General features: G+C 39.0%; 1 protein-coding gene and 1 long non-coding RNA gene across 5 annotated transcripts in view; one reads left to right on the plus strand and one right to left on the minus strand.

The window, feature by feature from the left end:
- Positions 1 to 21,250, plus strand: part of TLK1 (tousled like kinase 1) — a 67,429-nt gene that overhangs the window by 1,363 nt on the left and 44,816 nt on the right. The window contains exon 1 of one of the 4 annotated variants that reach the window (XM_064434470.1): positions 5,012 to 5,177. The exons of the other annotated variants lie outside the window; for them this stretch is intronic. The gene's annotated coding sequence lies outside the window, so the exon portion shown is untranslated. Of the gene's footprint in view, positions 1 to 5,011; positions 5,178 to 21,250 lie in introns of those variants that run through there. 4 annotated transcript variants of the gene reach the window in all.
- On the minus strand, positions 385 to 5,066 carry LOC135308896 (uncharacterized). The gene is made up of 2 exons (XR_010369280.1): positions 2,612 to 5,066; positions 385 to 767 (listed from the first exon to the last, which is right to left on the minus strand). It is a non-coding gene; the product is annotated as an uncharacterized LOC135308896 (long non-coding RNA).

Below are 21,250 nucleotides of genomic sequence, written 5' to 3' on the forward strand. Positions count from 1 at the left end.
TGGGGGGCGGCCGGTTTTGCGGCCAGAAGTGACAGGGCGCCTTGCGGCCGCCACGGAATGACTGCAACTTTCTCCTGTCCTCCATCACGCCTTCGATGATAATATTTTTCTCCTCCCTCCCCTGCTCCTCCCCTCTTGTGTTACACCGACAGCGACAGCAGGGTGTTGTGGGTGTTTGCAGGGAATATCTGTATGAAGGTTATGAGCAAACAAGTCCCTTCGCTGTTCCCTTTCGGGTATTGTCTGCTTTTCCTCCTTGTGTTGTGTTGCCACAAGATGTAGCAGTTATACAGCTAGTGAGTTGTTCGGCGCTTTTAGCTAAAATAACTACTTGCTGAACGCCAGTTAGTGGCGGAGGAGAACTTTTATGCACAGATACTTGCATACCGAGCAGTTGTATAATTTTAATTGATTTGCCCCAGATTAATGAATACCATGTAGCGTTTCTTGTAGCATCTGCAAAACGTCATCACCCAGGCAGGAAACTTGCTAACTTAAAATAGAAATAGTTGCGAAGATGGAGAGCCTTTGTTTTTTAGGTCTTCCTGTGGTTGCTTGCTTGCTTGCTTTTTGGGTTTTCTTGGGTCTTTTTATTTGGTTGATAAGCAATGTAGGGACTTAGTAACAGGGATTCGACATCCTGAAAATGTATAATGCAGTCGGGTTTCTCCATTTTCCACACCAGTAGTTGTCAGACTTGTATCACTCTGTGTCACTTTTGCACACGCTCCTGCAGGTAGATTGACATGAAATGCTCTAGAAAATACCTGGGAAGGAATTATGGTATATGTTAAAGATGCTGAGTAAAGTGGCAGGCATTTTGTGCTCATCTTCTCTGGGAAGCCAGAGCTGTTAGAAAAAACACCGCCAGCAGCCAAATTCATAGTTTTAGGTTTATTGAGAGCAGGTTTCTTCACTGTTGCAACTCTTGTTATGAATATGCATCCAGGTAATACGTATATGTAGGATATTTTTAAATGTATTTCATATACCTGCCATACAAGTTTGAAATTATTATTGCAATATAAATTATGTATCTATTTATTTTAACAAAAAATGGTGGTCATTGAGTAGCTCTGTTGAGAAAAGAGAAATATTTTTTGTGAAGCTCATTTTCAATATGATGATTATGCTATTTACATTTTTCTTTCTTACAACTCATGCTGTTGGATTTTTCTGGGTACTGTAATTTACATCCTCTAATACAGATTATGGGTTAAAAGTAATCAAAACCTTGGTGTTTGCCTGGTACTGAAATGTGTTGTATTTGCATGGTGTTCCTGGGTTGCATTTAAATTGTGTGTCCTTGCTAGGTAGCTCTCTTTGAAAAAGAGCATAAGCTGCCATGCTTGGGTTCATGTTTTGCATTCATGCTTGTGGGATGTTATCAAGGCTTCTTACTTTATGTATATATGTTTTACAAAGAAGTATCTTGCAGAAATCAATAGGCCCTGAAATAGAAATACATTAGTATGTTCATAGACATTGCTTATGTATGTGAAAGATAGATGCCAGCTCAAACTAATAAGCAAGGAATATTTGCAGTGCAGTGTGTTTATAGGAGCCTGGGCCATCATCAATTCTAAACTGGTGATACCTGGTGATGTTAATGATGATGAGTTTTGGAGCAGTGCACAAGGCTGCTGGCCCATACTGGATCACAGCTGCATTGCTGCTGGTGCCAGTTTTGAGTGGGTGATATTTACCGATACAGCGCATTTGGCACTTGTGCAGAGCTTCTTTCCCAGCCTGGCCTTCTTGTTTGTGGATTAAAATCCCTTTGGTTGGCTCCTGTGGGAGTTATGTCCCTGTTGCCTTTGGAAGTGCAGACCTTCACAAAGTGTACCACGTGTGCTGTGGTTGAGCTGACCTCACCTAGGAAGGTCTGGTATCAGCTCACATGTCTCACATGGGCATTTGAAGATTCTGGTTTATTAAGAACAGAAACCTTCAGTACCTTAATTTAGTAAGTTCTGAAAATATTTTTGGAATCTCTAATAGGAAAAAAAGCAAGAAAGGAAAGCTCTGGCATATATAACAATTGCACAAACACATTTTAAAAAATTGGCAATATCTTGTCAGTATCAAGGAAAATAGGGGTGAAATTAGAGGAAATAATAATTTTAAAATATTGTAATCTTTTAAAATGCTCTGCAACATTGCAGTGACCATTTCCCATTGGATGCTATCTTCTGTATCTTGGTCTAGAGTGGCCTCATGCCTTCACTGTACTGATTTGAATTTATGTTTTGGGTTTTGAAATTAAAAGACTGGGATGGACTTGAATACAGTGCAGCTGTACACTTTTACTATATAAGAACTATCTCTTGTTTGCATTTTAGTGTAGCTTGTAAATGTCTGTCGTTCTGTCAGTTGTTTTATATTCCCATAACTTATGTGTAGTATATGTGGTCACTTAAGAGCCCTGCAGTAGATGTTATCAGGAATTTAGGAGGTCTGTTACGCAGTATTATTTTACTTACTGTACGTGTGGTTGTGTGACTTAATCTTGTGCCATAGCTCACATAATTGCCGTCACACAATTTCCTGTTTGAAGTTTCTTTACTTTTGTCTGCTTTATGTGTGTAACTAAAAATGTTAAAGCACATACCTGCAAAGTGCTGTTTTGTAAATGGAGAGTGCTCAGACCAATGCTGACAAGGCAGTCAGAAGAGATTCCCTAGATTGCCTTGTGTTGGAAGGGACTGTGAAGATCATCTAGTTCCAACCCCCTGCCGTGGGCAAGGACACCTCCTCCTACACCTGGTAGCCCCATTCAGCTTGGTCTTGACACTTGCAGGCAGGTGCAACTCCACAGCTACTGGAGGGTCATCCTGTTCCAGAGTCTCACCACCCCCAAGTAAATGAATTATTCCTAATATCTAATCTAAATCTACTCTATATCCATTTAAAGCTGTCATCCCTTGTCCTGTCCCTTCATGCTCTTGTAAAAAGTCTCTGTCCAACTTTCTTAGAGGCCCCTTTTAGGTACTGGAAGGTGCTGTGTGGTCTCCCTGGAGCCTTCTCCAGGCTGAACAACACCAACTCTCTTAGCCTGTCTCCATAGCAGAGATGCTCCAGTGCCCTGATCATCTTCATGGCCTTTGTCTGGGTTCTTCCAGCGGGTCTGTGTCCTTCATTGCTCTCAGGTGGGGTCCCAGCAGAGTGGAGGAGAGGGGCAGAATCCCCTCCCTTCACATTAGAGACATGCTGCTTTTGGTGCAGCCCAGGACATGGTTGGCTCACTGGGTGGTGCTGCAGGGTCTGGTAATTAAGCATAATGCTTTGTAAGTTATTTTTTGTTTGTGCTGTTGGCTTTCGATACTCTGCTAAAAGCAAAATAAAATGCCAAATAGAAATCTGAATTGATACAACAGGAATGCAAATTTCAGCCCAAATTTATATATGATGGCAAAATGGTAAATAAACTTAAGCCATGCATTTGACAGTCTTTGAAGAAGTTATGTTGTATGGGTAGCAAATTTTGTTGATGACTTCATTACTAAAATTTGATAAATGTGTATTGTTTATATTTATTGTTACCTAAAATGTGATGGTAGTTATGTGTCTGAGCACTAAGGTACAGTTTATTTCCTCCTTAAATTTCCAGTCTAGAAGATGCTTCTAGATTCCAGGTTCTATCTGTATGCTACATACAATATATTAGTACATGAACATGAAAGCTACCTGAATCTTATTAAAACTCCCAGGGCTGTTGTTTCCTGTTGTTTGCATGTAGTGTAGAACCTCAGTTACTTCATTTGCCTTAACAGGAGGTTCTCAGTAAGTTTCCTTTTATCATTCAGCTGTAGATTTAAAATTTTATGGATTTGGCCAGTTTATATGGGGGCAGAAAAGAACAAGAACAATTTGTATTTAAAAATGATGGCATATTTTTACTCAGAATGAGCACAGCAATCATAAAAGGTCATTTAGGCTGGCTGTAGCATGAGCAGGTGTTGTCTGAGATTAATGTTGTGCCAGTGATACACACAAATTCTAGCTTGTGATATTATTGCTGGTTGTGTTGAAGATGTGATTCTCATAGTAAGCTGATGGTTATGCCAAATTCTTTGGAGATCTTATAGCATGTCCAGATGAGAAAGGAAACATTTTTTAATACAAATCCTTTTTTGAATCTGGTTTTATAAAATGCAAGTGCTGTAGGAAATAGTGTAAATTAGTTCTTGGCCAACTGATTTGTTTTGATTCTGTTTTATTCTGCCTGGAATGGAATTTCCCATTAACCTATTCCATTTTAAATGGAGAGGGAATCGACATAGGGATAAGATGTTTGTATTTATTATCTCCATTCAAGTAAAAAACTGGTTATTTGTCTCATTCTTTTTCCCCCCTCTATGTTTTTTCTTGTTTGCTTTTTCTTTCAGCAAGTAATTTTTTTCTCCATCAAGCTGAAGTAAACTTACTTGTTAGTAATAACTATAGTCTGCAGTTAGTATTGACATTTCTTTGGATTTTCTTAGAGCCTGATAATGCTAAATGATTGCAAAATACTGTTGTGACTGCTAGGAAACACTACCATATATATGTGCATCACGATCAAAGTTAGTTCTATAGAATTTTGCTATCTTAAGAATTTAGATTATGGAAATATGACATCCTCAAATAGTCCTTCATGCTTTTTGTGTTCTTGGTATAAGGTTGTGTTTTGAAGTAGTACTTGCTCCCAATCCATTTACTCCCATACTAAATTCTTTGCTTCCATGCTGAGCTTTTTTTCAGAAGAAAAAATGTTCAAGTTAGTAAATTGTTTTTATGCAGTAGAGTAGCTCCTGAATTGTAGCTAAAAAGCATAAAAGCACACAAGTGGGAGGAAGAAAAGCTTTATGAACTTCTTTCTGTTTGGCTTGGTGTGTTTCAGCTATAAAAGAGGAAAAGGCAGATTTGGGTTGCTGATTGCTCTGCGTGGATATGAAGGGGGGTAGAGGAAGAAGAGCGGTCAGGTTTCTGTTGAGAATGCCAGTACTTCAGTTGTGATCGTTGGAGAGCAGTTAAACAGAAGCTGGCCACCATAATATAACCCAGTTTTTCAGGTGTTGCAAGTGGAAAACTTCTAATACTTGCTGAAAATAACAAGGAACAAGTACTGCACTTCATGTTCAGTACTTAAGGACAAAGTTCTCTAGGAGTAGGGCAGCATTAGTGAGCATCAGAAGGTATTTTGGATCCTGCATTTCCCATCATCTTGACTCCATCCTTATTGAGATGCTTTGTTTGGGGTAGGAAGTAAGGGTCTACTTCCTTTCCAGGCACCTTCTCTTTGGAGGTCTTACTCCTTTCTTCCATTCCTGAGCAGAGCAATGGGATATGCTAGCAGAAAAATCTTGGCACCTAGGCTTTTCCTGGGGAGGATGTGGTAGGTGGCAGGACAATGTCTGCTTGTAAGCTTTAATTCACCTCAAATTTAGTCCTGGAAGAAGGGAGCAGGAGGTCTTAAGTAAAGTTGGACATGCTGAAGATGCTGGGGGAAGACTGGGACTGTGTGACCCTTTGGGCTGGGTCCATGCTGGAGGGATTGACTGAAATCAGAGTGACTGTCTTATTAATCATGACTTAAATCAGTGAGCAGGAAACCCTGATTAAATAATTGTTTTTAATTTTATTTTGCATTTGTGCTTAATTATTTTTCCTAAAGAAAAGTTGGTTCTAATTGGTCTAATTTGATCATACCTCTTGCTAGGCAGGAGAAGACACATCTATATGCATTTATTTAAGGAGTTACACTGCTTAGATTCTTAATGTTTAAGAAGAGTAATTCCCCATCCTTTAGACAGCTTTTAGCTAACTTTGTTAGTTAAATAAAGTGAATTCTAATTGTGCTACATACATAATAAGAAAGAAATATATCCAAATGTGCTTTGCATTTAAACCAGATAAAGGAGAATTGTCTGTAGTTTGTGAAATGAGTAAATTACTTGTGGTCACCGTGCCTTGCGAAATTTGGAGTTAATAGAACAAATCCAGTCACCAGTCCTTCGTGTTCATCATTTGGAAGAGACAGCCAGGCTTTCCTGCTTTCCAAAAAGGTTGTCAGTTGCTCTTCAGCAGTTCTGAGTAAACCAGCTGCTGAAGAGCTTGAGCAAACAGAAATGGCTGAAGCAGTTGCTGGTGAAAGCTGATCCAGTGCTTCAGAGCTCAGTTCAGGCAGCTCACCCACAGCTTCCAGTGGTGTGAGGGTCTGTCTGCCAGCAGAGCATTCATGTTTATAGTGTTTGAATATTTTTCTCTTTTATGAATTTAGTAGATCATAAACTTTAAACCTCACCATAGATTCTTCTTGCACCAAGCTTCAATTAAACATTTGGTGATGAAGCATATTTTTAAAATACACAAATGAGAAAAATTGCCTGCTTTGTGCTCAGTAGCTTTAGCTGGAAAGGCTCTGAAGCTGACAACTGCCCTTCCAGGATTTAGAGGGACAGCTAGTGATTGTTGAGTGACTACACAACTGCAACAGGACTCTGGTCACTTTGGAGTGGGAAAGTTAATTTACTGGAGCTTTTATGTGAAACTGAACGTCACAGAGAAGGTTGGTGTTCCCTAGGACCACCTCTGCATGCTGAGAGGTGGCAGCAGGAGCATTAGGTACTGTATCTCACCTTATCATATCTGCAGTTTTAATTAGGTAGAACCTTAAGGCTGCAAAGCTTTCTTTATAATGTCCTTAGGAACAAAGCACTCTGAACTTCGTATTTTAAAAGATGGGGATGGTGGTAAGAAACTCCAGAGTGCCTTTTACAGGAAATGAAGCCTGACCATAGTTATTTGGGGGATTGAGGAGTACTAGATTCCATTTCTGTGGAAACTTCTAATAGATCTATACCTATAAGAGAAAAAAACCTTTTTTTTTTTGCGGCATAAAGGAAATACTGATGCTTTTAGAAAAATCTGTTGTATGATGTCACACACCCCCAGACTTCTAGCTATTTCATTTTGTGACTGCCTTGAACTGAAAGCATGTAGATACTTCAAAAACACTGTAGATACTTCAAACACTGTGTCTTACATCTGTAACTTTTGGTGGATTGCTTTTTAAAAACTTTTTTAATAAGTAAACAAACAACTATATGCTGAAGGGCAAGAAATTGGAAAGTAATCTAACAAATAAATATACAAGTTTCCTAAGTCCTGCAGATCTGAAACAGTATAATTTAGATCCTGATCTTCTCACTCTGGGACTGTGGTGCTCTTGGGACCATGTCGATTGACCAGCAGGGTGTTTCCCAGTTCTCTTCTACACTGTGGAACTCTTTGGCTTCTTGGTTCTAAGGAGACAAACTCAGATGATGCTACAAGTAGGATTTGTAATACTCCTTTTTTTCACTTGTGTGGCTTAGACTAATCCAGCCTGTACACTGCTTAGCTGTATTTGGTAAATACTGTTTTTTCTTCTAGTTAATGCTGTGTTCTCATAGCTTCCACAGTTTTGTCCTTAAAAACAGTAAGTTTTGCAACAGTACTTTAGCCAATTTTAGTGTGTATCCTAATCCCCCCTTGCTAACTACTTTGCTTCTCAAGGATGTTAAAGCCTTTTCTGTTTCTTAGATTATTCTTAGTAAACATCATGAGAAAAGTAGAATCCTTTAAGAGGTTGATATTTTCATTATAAAGCAATCAAAAATAAATTCCACACATTATCAATATGAATCACTTTAACTTGTGTAAAGTAGTAAAGAGTGGTGGTGGTCTAGGGATTGTGATTATTTTTATAAAATAAGTTTTTTATTTTAACTGTGGTAGCAGTCATTATAGAGTGGTTTTGGTATTGGTATTACTAGGATTTTTCTTAGGGTTTTTTTGGCAATTCAGTTATTTCTTGAGCTGGTAGTTGCTGTGTCTTTGGTACGTTTTAGAAGCTTCTTGACTATTAAATTAATGTCATGGTTTAGTTTCAGTAGTTTTGGTCACAGTACTAAGGTTTGGTAAGAGGCTGTCTTGTAAGCTCTCCACAAGCTTTAACTTTGAATAAAGTGAAGTAATTCTTATAGTCCTTGTGTTCTTAGTCTTATGAAGGGTCATTATGAGGAGTGGGATTTTAGTATTTTAAAGTTACAAGTAGGATTCCAATAGAAGTAATTCCTGAAGATACAGGTTTAGGTTTAGAATTTTTAAATGAGATTTAAAAAGCACTTTCTGCTGTGCATGTTATGGCCTCAGTTTGCTTTTCTGAAGTTCATTGCTTACTGAATTTACGTATACAATCAGATTGCATATTGCCTCTTGGTAATTAAATTGTATTACTAAATGATTGTGATACAAATAATGCTTAAGAGGAGTTACACTAGTATTCAAACTCAAAAGCAAATGTCATGTTGGTCTTCCTTTTTAGATGGTATTTTGTATTCTGCATCCATACATGATTTTTTCTCGGTTGCTTGCTTGATGCATGCTACCATATCCAGAACATGCAAGTGGTTACTATTAAGGAAGCAGCAGTTTTATATGTCCTGACTGTACATATTTTTATATATACACAAACAATTTTCTCAGTGAACTGTTTTATCATTAGGAATACTAATGTTGCTGTTTCTCATAAACAAGCTAAACTTACACAAAGATTTTAGCTGCTTTTTAATAAAAATGTTTTAAATTCCTGTTGCTTATTATTACGTACCTCTTAAAAACTTGTCTCATTTTTTCAAATACATAATTTTGTTGCATCTGATGATGATTGCAGATGGTAAAAAGATTGGCAGCTGGATTAATCATGCTGGTTTTGCCATATCATGAGTTTCAGTTTTTGGTATTGTTGGCTCTTAAGCAGAAGAGCGGAAACGTATAAAGTTCACAACAGCCTGGTTGTGTATAAGATTATATATTAATACTGTGTTTCTTGTATTTTCTCCCTGTTTCTTATACTTGCAACATATATCATAATTTGGGTACAAAATAGTGAAGCTATGACAATGAAGTCTCCAGTGAATTACCCTAATAGTGGTGGAGTTTGGCTTTTCTTCCCCCCATGTTGTGTGATTGCTAGTTGACCTGATTTGTTCTCTTGGCTAAATCACAACGTGCTGTTCTCTGAGCCTTTGACTTGTTTTTTTCTTCCAGAGAAGTGCAAACAACAGGCACCAGTCTCTGCCAGTGTCTGACACCACCTTCCTGCTGTTTTCCTTAAATCTTTCTCTTCAAGTTTGTTCAAACCAAAAAAAAAAAAGAAAAAGGAAATTTTTACAGCTATTTTTGCTATTTTTTTTGTGTGTTGTTCTTGTGGCTTTGAAATCCCATCTTTCTAAGGAAGCAAGCAATGAGGCAGCAATACCAGTTACTATGAGAAGTTGCAGAATTTGGTAGTATGCCACTATCCCTGTTGTCCCTGGATGGGATGTGTGCTCTCTCCTACACCACCAGGACACTCACCCTGCCTTCTCCACTGCCGGTTTCCCTTCCTGCCTGGTGTGGACTGCACGGGTGACCTCCAGTACCATCCTGCTCGTCTGCTTCCCCTGTGCTTCTCTAAGCAGTGCTCCTCCTGCTCAGTTTTCATTTGTGCATGCTGTTGATATTGCTGGTGGGAATCTTTAGGTGCAGGGAATGGGTGGGTGCAGTAGGAGCAGGATTCTTCTGGGTGATTTTTGCTCCCACGCTCGGCTGGAGGTGTGCTCCGTGAGACCATGGTCCAAGGATGTGCCCAGGAGTCTCCCCTCCTGTTATCTGCAGCACAGCTCCATGCAGGAGCTCTCCTGCTTAGTGCTGGCAGCAAGGGTGAGTGCTTTGTGCACGTAGGGTTTCGCAGTCACAGGCTCCTGGGTCTAGGAAGACTGGAGGGGAATGCTTTATCTGAGGTGTCAAAGTTCTCACTGACCACAGTTACCACTTGAGGAAAGGTGAAATCCGGTTTTAAGGTTCTTGTGGGTAATAGTTCAAATGAGAAATTTTTGGGACATAACAGATGTTGTTAGTGTTTTTTCAGTCTTTAATGAAATTGTTCATGCTTTTTCAGGTTTAAATTAAGAGAGATTGTTACAAATGCTTTTTGTTACATCCATTGAGTCATGGAATTTATTGGGTGTGTTGTATCAATGTTCCAAAGATAGTGAGTGGAAGAGCTTATTTCTGAAAAAGAAGCCATTTTTAGTGGAGTTTTCTCATTTGGTAAATAATGTTGTTAGTATGTAGTACTCACAGAACAGCATTTTTCTTGTGTGAAAGCAGTGGATTAAAGCAGTGACTCAATGTTTCAGGTAACTACCAAAGTAGGTAGCATGACTATCTGTTAGGGATGGAAAGGGTTTCATTAGAGACTAGACTGATTTTATTTTAACACTTGGACCCAAACCTGCCCCATGTACTCAGTTATTTGTGTTGCTATTTGCTACCTTGTATTTAGGAGTTTTCCCGTGGTTAGACTTTATCATATGTTCATATTTCCTGTGGGAAATAGCTGAAAGGGACCTAGCTGCCAGCTCTGGGGCATGTGGTGTGTGTTGGCCCTGCCTGTGGTGGTAGCTGCTGCTGGGCACAGGCTGGGCGAGGAGGGCAGCTTCCAGCTCAGCCTGTTTGTTTCATCAACAGCAGTTCTCTGAAGAACATTCTCCTTACTGATGTGTTTTTATTCAGTTGCTTTGAATATTGCTGAAGTTGTTGTCACTGAGCTCGCTGAAGCAGCAGTCTGGGGTGGGGAGTGTGATGCATACCCCCATGCAGCTGGAGACTTGTCAGGGCCTTGGCTGTGTCTGACTGTGGGGCAGTGGTCTCATTTGGACTGTTTGTGTTTTCTTACTGATGGAAGTAAGCCTAGTCTGGGTCTTGGGCCTCTCTTAAGTCCATCGTCTGTTTGGTGATAGAGGTATTTGGTTTTAAAGCATTTTCCATGTGGTTGGCTGGTGCTGAGTTACCCCAAAGTGGATCAGTTGTGTTAAATGTGCACCAGATAAAAGGCATCCCAGTTTGTCAGATGTTGGCAAGGTGTGCTGCTGCCTCCCATAGCATGGTCAGGTCTGTCTCTGTGAAGCTGGCTGCAGGAAGTAGGCTCCACAAAGCCCACTTTAACCACACCAACCATTCATGGTACTCCCCTGCCTCTGGTTTGAGCAATTTGAAGGAGAAATCCTGCTTTATCTCCTGTCAGATGGGGAGGAGAGGTTGGATCACTCTTTCTTTTGCTAAAATTATGCCTACAGTGGTCCACAGAAGGCAGTGTAACATCCTTATCCTTGAGAATAAAAGGGCAGTAGTACTGTGACTGTTCAGGTGCTTCTGCATGGTGGATGATGTTAATTACAGATGAGTATTTTTACTGGTGTCTTGCAGTATGTTTTGAACATATACCTGAAAATATTATTTTGATTCTCAATTTGTGATATCAAAGACTTACAACTCTGCTCTTTCCTAATTTCGGGTTGCCCCTCGGGCTTTAACTGCATTTTTGAAGTTTTATTCATGTGATTGCAGACTGTGTTCCACGGGGTTCGCTTAGCCAGCAAGATGGGCACTTCTTAGGAAGGGACTGTGTTGAAAGGAATGAAAATCCTCCTGGTTTTTTTTCTTCTAAAACTTGAATGAAAGTGATAGTATAGCAGAAAAGAAAGCTGTTTTAAAATTAGGCAATGAGCTTTGGATAGGAGAAATGGCTGTAATGCAAATTTCTTTAATGATAATGCTGAGCAAAACTAAAACTGAATTTTTGACAGATGATTACATAGGATGTTTCTTTGTGTGTGAACTGAGTGGGTTTTAAATTTTTAAAAATGTTCAATTCTCAAAGTTGCAACTGAATTCAGTGTATACTGTTGGTATCAACAGGCTTTGTAGCTGTGCTGTAAGGAGTAAAAAGCTTGAAATATTCCCTTCCCCCCTCATAGCCTTAAACCTAATTTTTATGGATTGATGTGTCATTTCGTGTAAGTAATTTTTTTTCTCTGTCTGTGGAATGAACAATGCTACAAGGTCCCACAAAAATGTAGGTGTAGTCATTAACATGTCAGCTCTGTTTGTGTGTAATTTGTTTAGCCATGTTCTGAGAGTCTCCTCCCTACAAGCAACTTTGAGGAAATGAGTTTCTTCCCGTGTTCAGTGAAACTTGGATTAAGATGTAAATTTAAAAAAAACCAAAAACAAACGAGGGTTTGGTTCCAACCTGAAGGAGCAGTAGGTAGTTGCTGTCTTCTCTGAGCCACCACCTAGACAGGGTACCCCCAAGAGAGCGCAGTGAGCCATCTCACGGGTGGAATGGCCTGCTCAGCATCCTGCACAGGATCCCTATTGTACAGGCTCTCTGGTAGTGTGGTGGTTCGTGCTGAATCTTGTGATCTGCAGTCTAAATATCTTAATATATGTTAATTTAATTTCATTTTTTTTGTGGTTAGCTGGTGCTTAGTTACCCCAAAGTGGATCAGTTGTGTTAAATGTGCCCCAGATAAAAGACATCCCAGTTTGTCAGATGTTGGTAAGGTGTGCTGCTGCCTCCCTGCTCTGCTGTGTGGGCCATACAGGTATTTTGAAAAAGGAGGAAATTGGTGGTGTTACTGCATGTTAATACCTTTTTCTTAAAATGCTGTAGTGCAAAAGCCAAAATATTTAATGTATCTTGTAATTACAATTAGTGGTGAACTTACTGTCCTGGTTTAATCTTAGAAATGTCATGAGCTTTTTTTCATGTTGGATGTTAAAATTGTATGGAGGCTGATGTTCTAGGTGATCACAATGTAGTAAGTGAAATAGATGAATATATTTGGAAATACATACGATTTGCTTTTTTTTAGTTTCTCATTTAGAACATGTTCCTTGCCATGTAACAGCAAAACCAATACACATGAAGGGTTAGGTACTGCAGTCAGCAGTTTGTCCTGTGTGCTCTGGGGAGCAGAGCACTTGCCTCGAGGGTCAGTGGACTGTCTGTTCTTGGGAGATTTTGAAGATCATGCGGGTAGAAATGGCAGTAGGAGCTACAGAAGTAAGGAGATTAGGAAGTTCAGGGAATTAACAACTGAAATACACTTCTCTTGACACAAATGCAGCTTTCAGATACTAAATGACTGGCATTGTAACTCAGAAAAATAAATTTATTCTGTTAAATTGTTGAGGGGTTTTGGTCTGCTCTCTACTTTATGGGTAACTTCAAAAAAATATATCTGGGCAAAAGCTGCAACATCTTGTATTTCTTCCTTCATAGTTTACTTTTTCTGAGGAGGGTGAGAACCAAAAGCCCAACGGGAAGAGACATTGCTTGCTCTGCTCCTGCTCAATAGGTGACCTCTGCTTTTAACTTCCTTTCCACTCCTTCTTCAGATAGCAGAAGCTACTGTTTGTTTTTGATAAGTGCAAACGGCCTGTGCCATTTTAAATTCTTGCAGAACAGCCATTTTGTGGACACGAGCTCTCGGTTTGCCTCCTTATAACTGAATACTGCAAATAAAATTTGCTGTACTTTCTGGTATTTCTCTAGGTAGATGTTTCTTCTTCAGGACTGCTTCTGGCTTTTAGTAATTTTCAGCATAGAAATAAATGGAGGGATGGAATGTAGTGAGCCTTTTGTTGAGAGTGGGGTGATTGGAGAGTATCACAAAACTGGTGTTATCTTGTGACCTGTTAGTCTGCATCTCCAACAAGTGACCCATGTACTTGCAGTGTGCTTCTCCCTGCTTGCTGCCTCTTCCCCAAGGGGACAGGCAGCGTCTGGTTTTGCAGCAAATGAAGCTGAAATGGCCATATTCTGCTGCTCTCTTTCTGTTTGGATACCTTTTACAGAGTTGCCTGGAAGCAAGAGTAATTGCTGCACATTTCTCTACATAGATGAAGAGGGAGATGTAGAGATAGGCAGCACGTCACCTGCATATGTGCAGCTCAGGCTGTGAGTTTTTATCTCTCTTGACATAATGTTGTGTTCAAGGCAGATGTTTGCTACTTAGACAGGCAGTCTTTTAGTGTTCTGCCACAGATGTCTTGTTAACTTTGGCCAAAACAATAGGTACTTTCTGAAAAATATAATATTTTTTTTTTACCTTATAGAGGGATTATAAGCATAAACTTGTGCATTGCATATCTGTTTATTGTAGTGGGAGTAGTACAGTGTAATACATCAGCATTTATACTGCTCTATAGGACACTAGCAAGGACAAGTGTTTTACTTTTGATTGACAAAAGCAACCCAAATGGGTGCCATCGTCTTTTCTTTTAACTTTTCTTCTAACTTCGTAGTGTACAGTCATAAAGCAATGTATTTAGTGGCATTTCTTCTTAACCAGAACATTGATTCTAACTCTGAAGAAAGAAAAGTTACTGCTTTTGACCTTATAACTGTTCAATAAATATTCCCTTTCCAGGAAAAAGCTGCATGCAACCTAGACAGGATTGTTTAAGGCCTTTTGGGAGATTTTAGAGAGGTTAGGATCACATTTATGCATGCACATACTGTAGTGGTCAGAGATGACAAGAAGCATGAGGTGGATGTGTTAGCTGGCTATCCAGTTGCTGCCAAAACTGACAGTTGTCTGGAACAAAACTTTATTAAAAGCACTTTAAAAGAGAGCTTTGTATCTCTGATTATTCCGTCACTGGAGCAGATGTTCAAATCAGATGCTGTCATTAAAAATGAGTTTTCCTGAAGATGCATTTGTTTTTCAGTATCTGTATATTTGTTCTAAATGGACTAAATGCTTAGAGCAGTATTTTAGACAGTGAGAGTTAACTAGTCAATAAACCTGGTCTCTGTTATCACCTTCTTTAGCAATGAAGAGTGCAAAATGGTCAGTGAGGACTGCCTTAACAAACCTATTTTTTCTGTTTCTTTGTACATTCAGGCTCTGGCAGCTTGCTGTTAAGTGGTGGAAGTTTCAATTGTTGAAAAAAACACCAAAATCTGTCTCTCAAATCAGAACTTGCTCTTGGTAGTTCAGAAGAATATAGAGAACAGTTGCAAGTGAGGAATCCAGATTTTTTTAAAAAGCAAGTAAATGTGACACTTGGGATGATATAGCAACAAATTTCAAAGAAATGGATGTCATTCATTGTCATGAATATGTTCAGGATATCACCTGTGCAGTTTGTATATGTTCAGAGTGTTGACTTGTCAGGTTTGTTCTGTATGTGGTATTATAGCCAACAACTTGAAATACTTGCTTTTAGCAAATTTTTTATTAGTTAAACTGTTAATTCTGTGAGTTCAGAATAAGCTTTATAAATGAGGGCATTTCCAGAAGGAATATTATTCACTGTTGCTACTTTCTTGTGTTTTTTTTTGTAGTGGCTTTTCTGTTTAACTGATATAGGAGGGCATTCATGATGTGGAAAGATACTGCAGTCTGGGATTCTGACATAGGAAGTACACTCTGATCTTGCCTAACTCAGTACTGTTTATAAGAGCCTAAAAGCATTACTGGACACGGAGAGTGATTTTGTATGTGGGAAATTATTCTTCCAAGTGAACTGTTCTGCAGTGGGGCACAGCATGTGCTTCTGTTACAGTGCTCATGAACTGATCTCTTGAATTCAGTAAAGGTGTGCAAAGGAGAGGAGACAATACAGTGATACCAGTCTTCAAAATGTAGCATCCTAAGTGCCATTGAGGGGTGGCAATTCCAGACAAACAGCTTTTGATCTGTTAGTGATGCAGAAATATAAAATCATCAAGGTTGGAAGAGACCTTCAAGATCATCCAGTCCAATCATTAGCCTAGCAATATCATTGAAACCATTATATATCACTCAGATCTAGACACCTCTTAAACATCTCCAGGACTGGTGAATCCGCCACCTCCCTGGGCAAGTTATTCCAGTGCCTGACCACACTAAAAGTGAAAAAGAAATTTCTAATATTTAATCTGAATTTCCCCTGTCTCAGCTTAAGGCCATTTCTTTGCGTCTTCTCACTGAAGGCACCATGGCAGAGCCCGGCCCCCGCCTCACTACAGCCTTCCTTGAGGGAGTTGTAGAGAGTGATGGGGTCCTCCTGAGCCTTCTCAAGACTAAACAACTCACTCAGCCATTCCCCACAGCACACGTTTTCTAGACCTTTCACAAGCCTTGTTGCCCTTTATTTGGCAGGCTCCAGCACCTCAATGTCCTTTTTAAAGTGAGAAACCTGGGACTGAACACAGCATTCAAGGTGTGGCCCCAGCAATGCTGGGTACAAGGAGAAATACACTGCGCGTTCTTTCAATTGTTGTTTGTCCCTTCATTCTTTCATTCATCACATGAGGCATTATTCAACAGACTCAGGAAGGACCTTGCCGTGGTTCTGTTGCTCATAGCAGTGTTTGCTATGCTAACGCTTCCTGTACACAATGCACATGGAGTTTTATTGAAAATCTGAGAAATTGATAGATAGATAGATAGATACCATGTTGAATGTTCTGTGCTATATGTTATTTTCTCTTTATTAAGTAGTTCATACTTGCCAACTCCTATCCCTAATACAAAAAAACCCCCACACTGCAAAAATAATGGCATCTTAATTTCTGGGACAGGATGAGAAAAGTTTGATTGGTGAAAAATTCCTTCAAGAAAAGCTGCCAGAAAGAAAAATCTGGCTAAAAACTGGCCTATTATATGGTTTTAGATGCCAAATAAAACAAAATGTTGATTCATTAATAATTAATAAAATTAAAATGAGACACAGTATACCATTGTTTCAATGAGTATTGTGAAAAAAATAGCTTTCAGACCATCAGCATCATTAATTTAGACTTCAGTCTTGAAAGCTGTCATGGACATACAGGTTTTACCATTTTTTATGCTTAGATATAATTTTTAAAGGTGATCAGTCAGTTTGAGCTTTTTTTTCCTTTTCAGGTCTTTCTCCTACATTACTGTTTTTCTTGGGTACTGCACTGCACCTCAAACAGGTTGTATTTACACCTGTGCAGTTGCTGTCTGTGGAATCCAAGGAAAGTGTAATTTCTTGTGTGCATGCATAGGGGAAATACTGTCACTCAGGAATTTCTGAGAATTCTTTATTCAAGCATTACTCTTGAGCCAGGTGTATCCTTCAGGCAATTCAGTTGTACTTCCAGGGAGTAGGATTGGCAGAGGGACTAGTCAGAAATGAGGTGTTACCTAGGACAGGGTTGCATGCCACGTTTAGCCCCAGTTACAACAGAGTAGACCCCAGGGATCTGTTCTCTCTGTTGAGTCACTTGCTCCCTGAGCTCTCAACAAGCCATTCTGAGCCACCATCCTTGTGGCATGTACCCACTCACATGAGTATATGTTGTTGGTCTGTGGCCAGATTAAAGCATTGGTAGGCAACTTGTAAATTCATCTCTGCCTCTGCTGCCTACAGCCATCTGATGAGACACCTAGTTCTCAAGAGATCCCTAGAATACAGCGCCTGGCTGAAGGCAGGGAGAATTAAACGTTCTTAAATTGTTACCCACAAATGTCTCCTAGCTGGTCTGGAGTTGGCCCAAGTGCTTTATTCATAAGTCTTTTTTCAAGGTGTTGGCAGGGATTCCCTCAGGAACATATTTCTCTGTAACTCTCTTCTCTTTTCCAGGTTGTTGGCCACAAAATTGAATCAAAAATTGGCAGCACAGACATGAAGTCTTAAGATCGTTAATGATTTTTTTTAACGTTAAAGAATTGATTTCTGTTACAGAATGATTAGCAGAAAATTACTTATCTATCCAGCAGCCAAAGTTTTCTTTATTTTAGATCAAGTTTCTGGACTGTTGAACTGTTGGGAAAAGTGAAATAAACAACGTTCAAGAGCTACTGCAAATTTAAAAATATTTCCAAAAGGAAATAGACTGCTGCATCTTGGGGACAGAAGGGTCAAGGAATATTTTCCTGTTCTTTGGGCACTAGACAAATTAATTTTGATTAACTCAGCAATCTATCCAAAATACTTTCCTTGTCAACTTTTTAGTCCATGGGAAATTGGTTAGAAGTTACTGTGTTTGGGGATTTTTTTTCCACATCAGAAAAACCTTTAATTCTTTGCTTAGTATTTTAATAAGTTTCCATCCAGCAATTATAGAACTGTAATCAGCATATATAAATGTATAATATGTCAAAAACTGCTGTCTTTTTATGTTCATAGGAAAGGGTTTTTTTCTTATACTTTTAGATTTTCCACAGTTGTGCTTTTTTAGGCTAAAATTTGGCAGTTAGATTATTTCCCTCCCACAGGTTTTATGTAGACCAAAGCCTGATCTGTCTGCTAATTATCTGTCTTTTACCCCCTCAGTCTCCTTTAGATTAGTAAGAAAAGCCTGTTAAGTTCACCTAGGCACCTTAGCAGTGGTAGGGGGGTGTCTGCTGTGTTATGTGCTTCAGTGTTCTCAGGTGCTGAGAAATACTGCATTTTCACTGTGCTTTAACACGACTCTTGATTAATTAAACGGATTCTGTTTTTTCTTTACCCTGGGCTTCAATATGTCTCTCTGTCATTAGGATTTTCTTACCTTTTATGATCTTTTCAAAAGGCTAGTTTCACTTGAACATCAGGATATATTTTTATCCTTTCCTGTTTCATCTACCTGCCACTGTTAGTTTCAGATACAGCTAAGGTTTTCAACTTGAATGTAGTACCCTGAACTTTTTCAGGTTACCTGTTGTTTGGAGGTTATAGTAGCTACACAGTCTTCTGTAAAAGAAGTTAATCCTGTTCCTTGGGAAGTCAATGCTTTTAAGCATTTCTAAACTCCCAGGTTAAGCTTTGTCATGAGTAAGCTGTAGCTGTTTGTTCAGTATTTTGGCAGAGCTTTAACCCTGGGGCATTGGTAAGTAGTGTCCTCTAGGCTTTGGATTGTCTGGACATAAATATAGTTCTAGGATTTTGTTTTATTTGCTTTGCTTTAAATCTCAGAGATTGTCTCTTTTTCTCTGCCCTACTGACTGCTCATTTAGATTCAGTGGGACCTTCTTGACGTCAGGGTTGTGATTCACATTGGATGGTGATGTACTTCAAAGGCTTCTGCTAAGAATGGGCTGTATTTTTGCTCTTACCTTGAAATTGAACTCTTCTCAAATTAAAACTGCTTGGCTTTATGCCATTATACTAGCATCTCAACTTGATTTCTTAGTACATTACTCATTTTCAAGGCTGTTTCCAGTTCTGCTCTCTGTGATTCCCAAAACACACAGTGGAAAAGAGACTATTCAAGACATGGTTTTGCACAGGTCAATTTTGTGACTTTGTTTTTTTTGTTTTAAGCATTTCTGAACCCCACTTCCCAACTTCTATTGTAAATTGAACAGGTGTAATTTTCCAACTTAGAAATCAAGATTTCCATTTATTCCATACAGTTTGATGTTAGTTGGTTTGTCTTGCTTTTTCACCTGGCCAAACTCATATTTTAGTGCTCCCTCTGTTCCTTGACTGACAACTTGTCCTGGATCACTTTATTCTCCATTGGCTTTTACAAGGCACTGAAAGTACAATCTGGAAGAGACCCAGATCAACGTTTACCTAACTACATAATAGTTTATTACCAAATAGTTTGTTTTATCGAGGCAGAAATATTAGCTTCATTAGCCTATTTTCCTGGAAAGTAAAGAGTCCTTTCTGTTTGGTTCTGCAGTAAGGAAAACCCAGACTTTCAGAAAGATGGGGAAGAAGAAAGAAGTTGAGTGTATAGTTTGATTGATTTGCTTTTGGGTTTGGTCTGGGTTGGTGTTTTTCCCTAAAGGAAGCAAGAGAAGAGCTCAATTAAAAGGAAATACATGTGGATGCAGATATGTATCTTCATGGTGGTGAACAGAGAAAAGTAGTTGTGTGGCCTCATTTTTAAGAGCCTGCTAAAGGGTTTAAAAATCTGGGTTGAGTAATTTTCTGTAGTCTGTTCTGCAGTTGATATTTTAAAGCTTTTCTTTTACCTGCTTGCTGGTAAATGTGCATTCTAGAATGACAAGAGCTATCATACTCGATTGTTATGAAGTTAAATTATTGGAGCATCAACATAGTGGGTGGGATAAAACCATACTCCAAATTGAAAGAAACAGTTACTTAAGGACTTCAAGGATTGCATTGCAGTGCTGTTAAACAGTGGTTTCTATACTTGGAGTGGTTACTATGCTTAAGGTCTGATTTGATACCTTTAAAGGAATCTTGATGAAAAAACAGATAAGGGAGTGAGGGCAAAAAAAACCCCCTGCTTTCCAGGCTGCTTTTCCTGCTATTGAAAATGTGTACGCTGCCTCTTGGCGTCCTTTTTTGCCCCTTGCTCTTTTAGCTGGATATTAGCTAGAATTACTGTTCTAAAGGATGCTCCTGCCATTGGGGAAGACTACATGGCACCCATATTATCAACCTTAATGTGAAGTTTTCCTAAAAATATGCTGCACAGAACTCTCATACAGTGTGTTTTACCATAAAATCTGAGTGCCTACTAGGAGCACATCAGGAAATTCAATTTACATTTGGGCTATTGTTAAACTGTCTTTTTCTATTCAACAGATAGGTCTCTGTGTTGAAGTATTTTGCTTGGGCATTAAAAGCTATATGCATATAAATGCATTAAAGAAACCAGACCAAACCAGTTTGGCTTTCACTTATGTGAAAGGTGGTTTGTGCTGGCCTTGAATTCAGGAGAAGGGGGCCTCAATCTAATCTGGAGAGTTGTTCTAAGAAGAATCTGGCTTCTGCATAATGAACTTTATCTTCATTGTAGAAAGCTGACAATGTGTGAAGCTGTTGATCTTTCTTCATTTCAAAGCTGTAATTGATGGCCAGATAATAAGAGTCAATTCAGGGAAAATGAGAGAGTCAAAGATAAATACTGAGTTGTGGAGCTTGATTCCATATTTAGTGGAAAAGAAAAATAGTCTGATATGTCAATCCTTTGTGTTTGGATCTGCAATGCTGTTCTGTGTAGTCTACCAGTGTTCAAGACAGAGATTGTAGTACAAGAGTATCACAAAAGATGCAGTTTTAGAAGGTGAATAATTGCAGCTGCAACTCTCTGCTAAACCTTTTCTCCTAAAATATCAATTTTATTGAGGCCTGAGCAAGTACTTGATTAAACAAGCAGATCATTTGCAAGTATTCATGTATTTGGGGGTGTAGAGCCTTGAGATACAAGTGTAGCTGCACTTCACTGTTTTTTAGTCACTGGTAATGAAGTGTTCTAACTACCATGGAGAATCCTATGCGGCTTTACATCTCTGTAAGATCTTTGGGAAGGTAGAGTACTGTAGAATAGATTATACCAAATGCCATGAAAAAGCTTTCAGTTTGCTTCTCTGACTAAGAACTTTGAGTTTTGACATACCCCATTGCTTAAGAAATTCTCAGAGGGATTTGGAGTTCTTCTAAAAAAAAATTTCCTGCTAAAAATGTCCTTTTC

This window comes from Passer domesticus, chromosome 10, assembly GCF_036417665.1.
Source record: "Passer domesticus isolate bPasDom1 chromosome 10, bPasDom1.hap1, whole genome shotgun sequence".
Taxonomy (NCBI): domain Eukaryota; kingdom Metazoa; phylum Chordata; class Aves; order Passeriformes; family Passeridae; genus Passer; species Passer domesticus.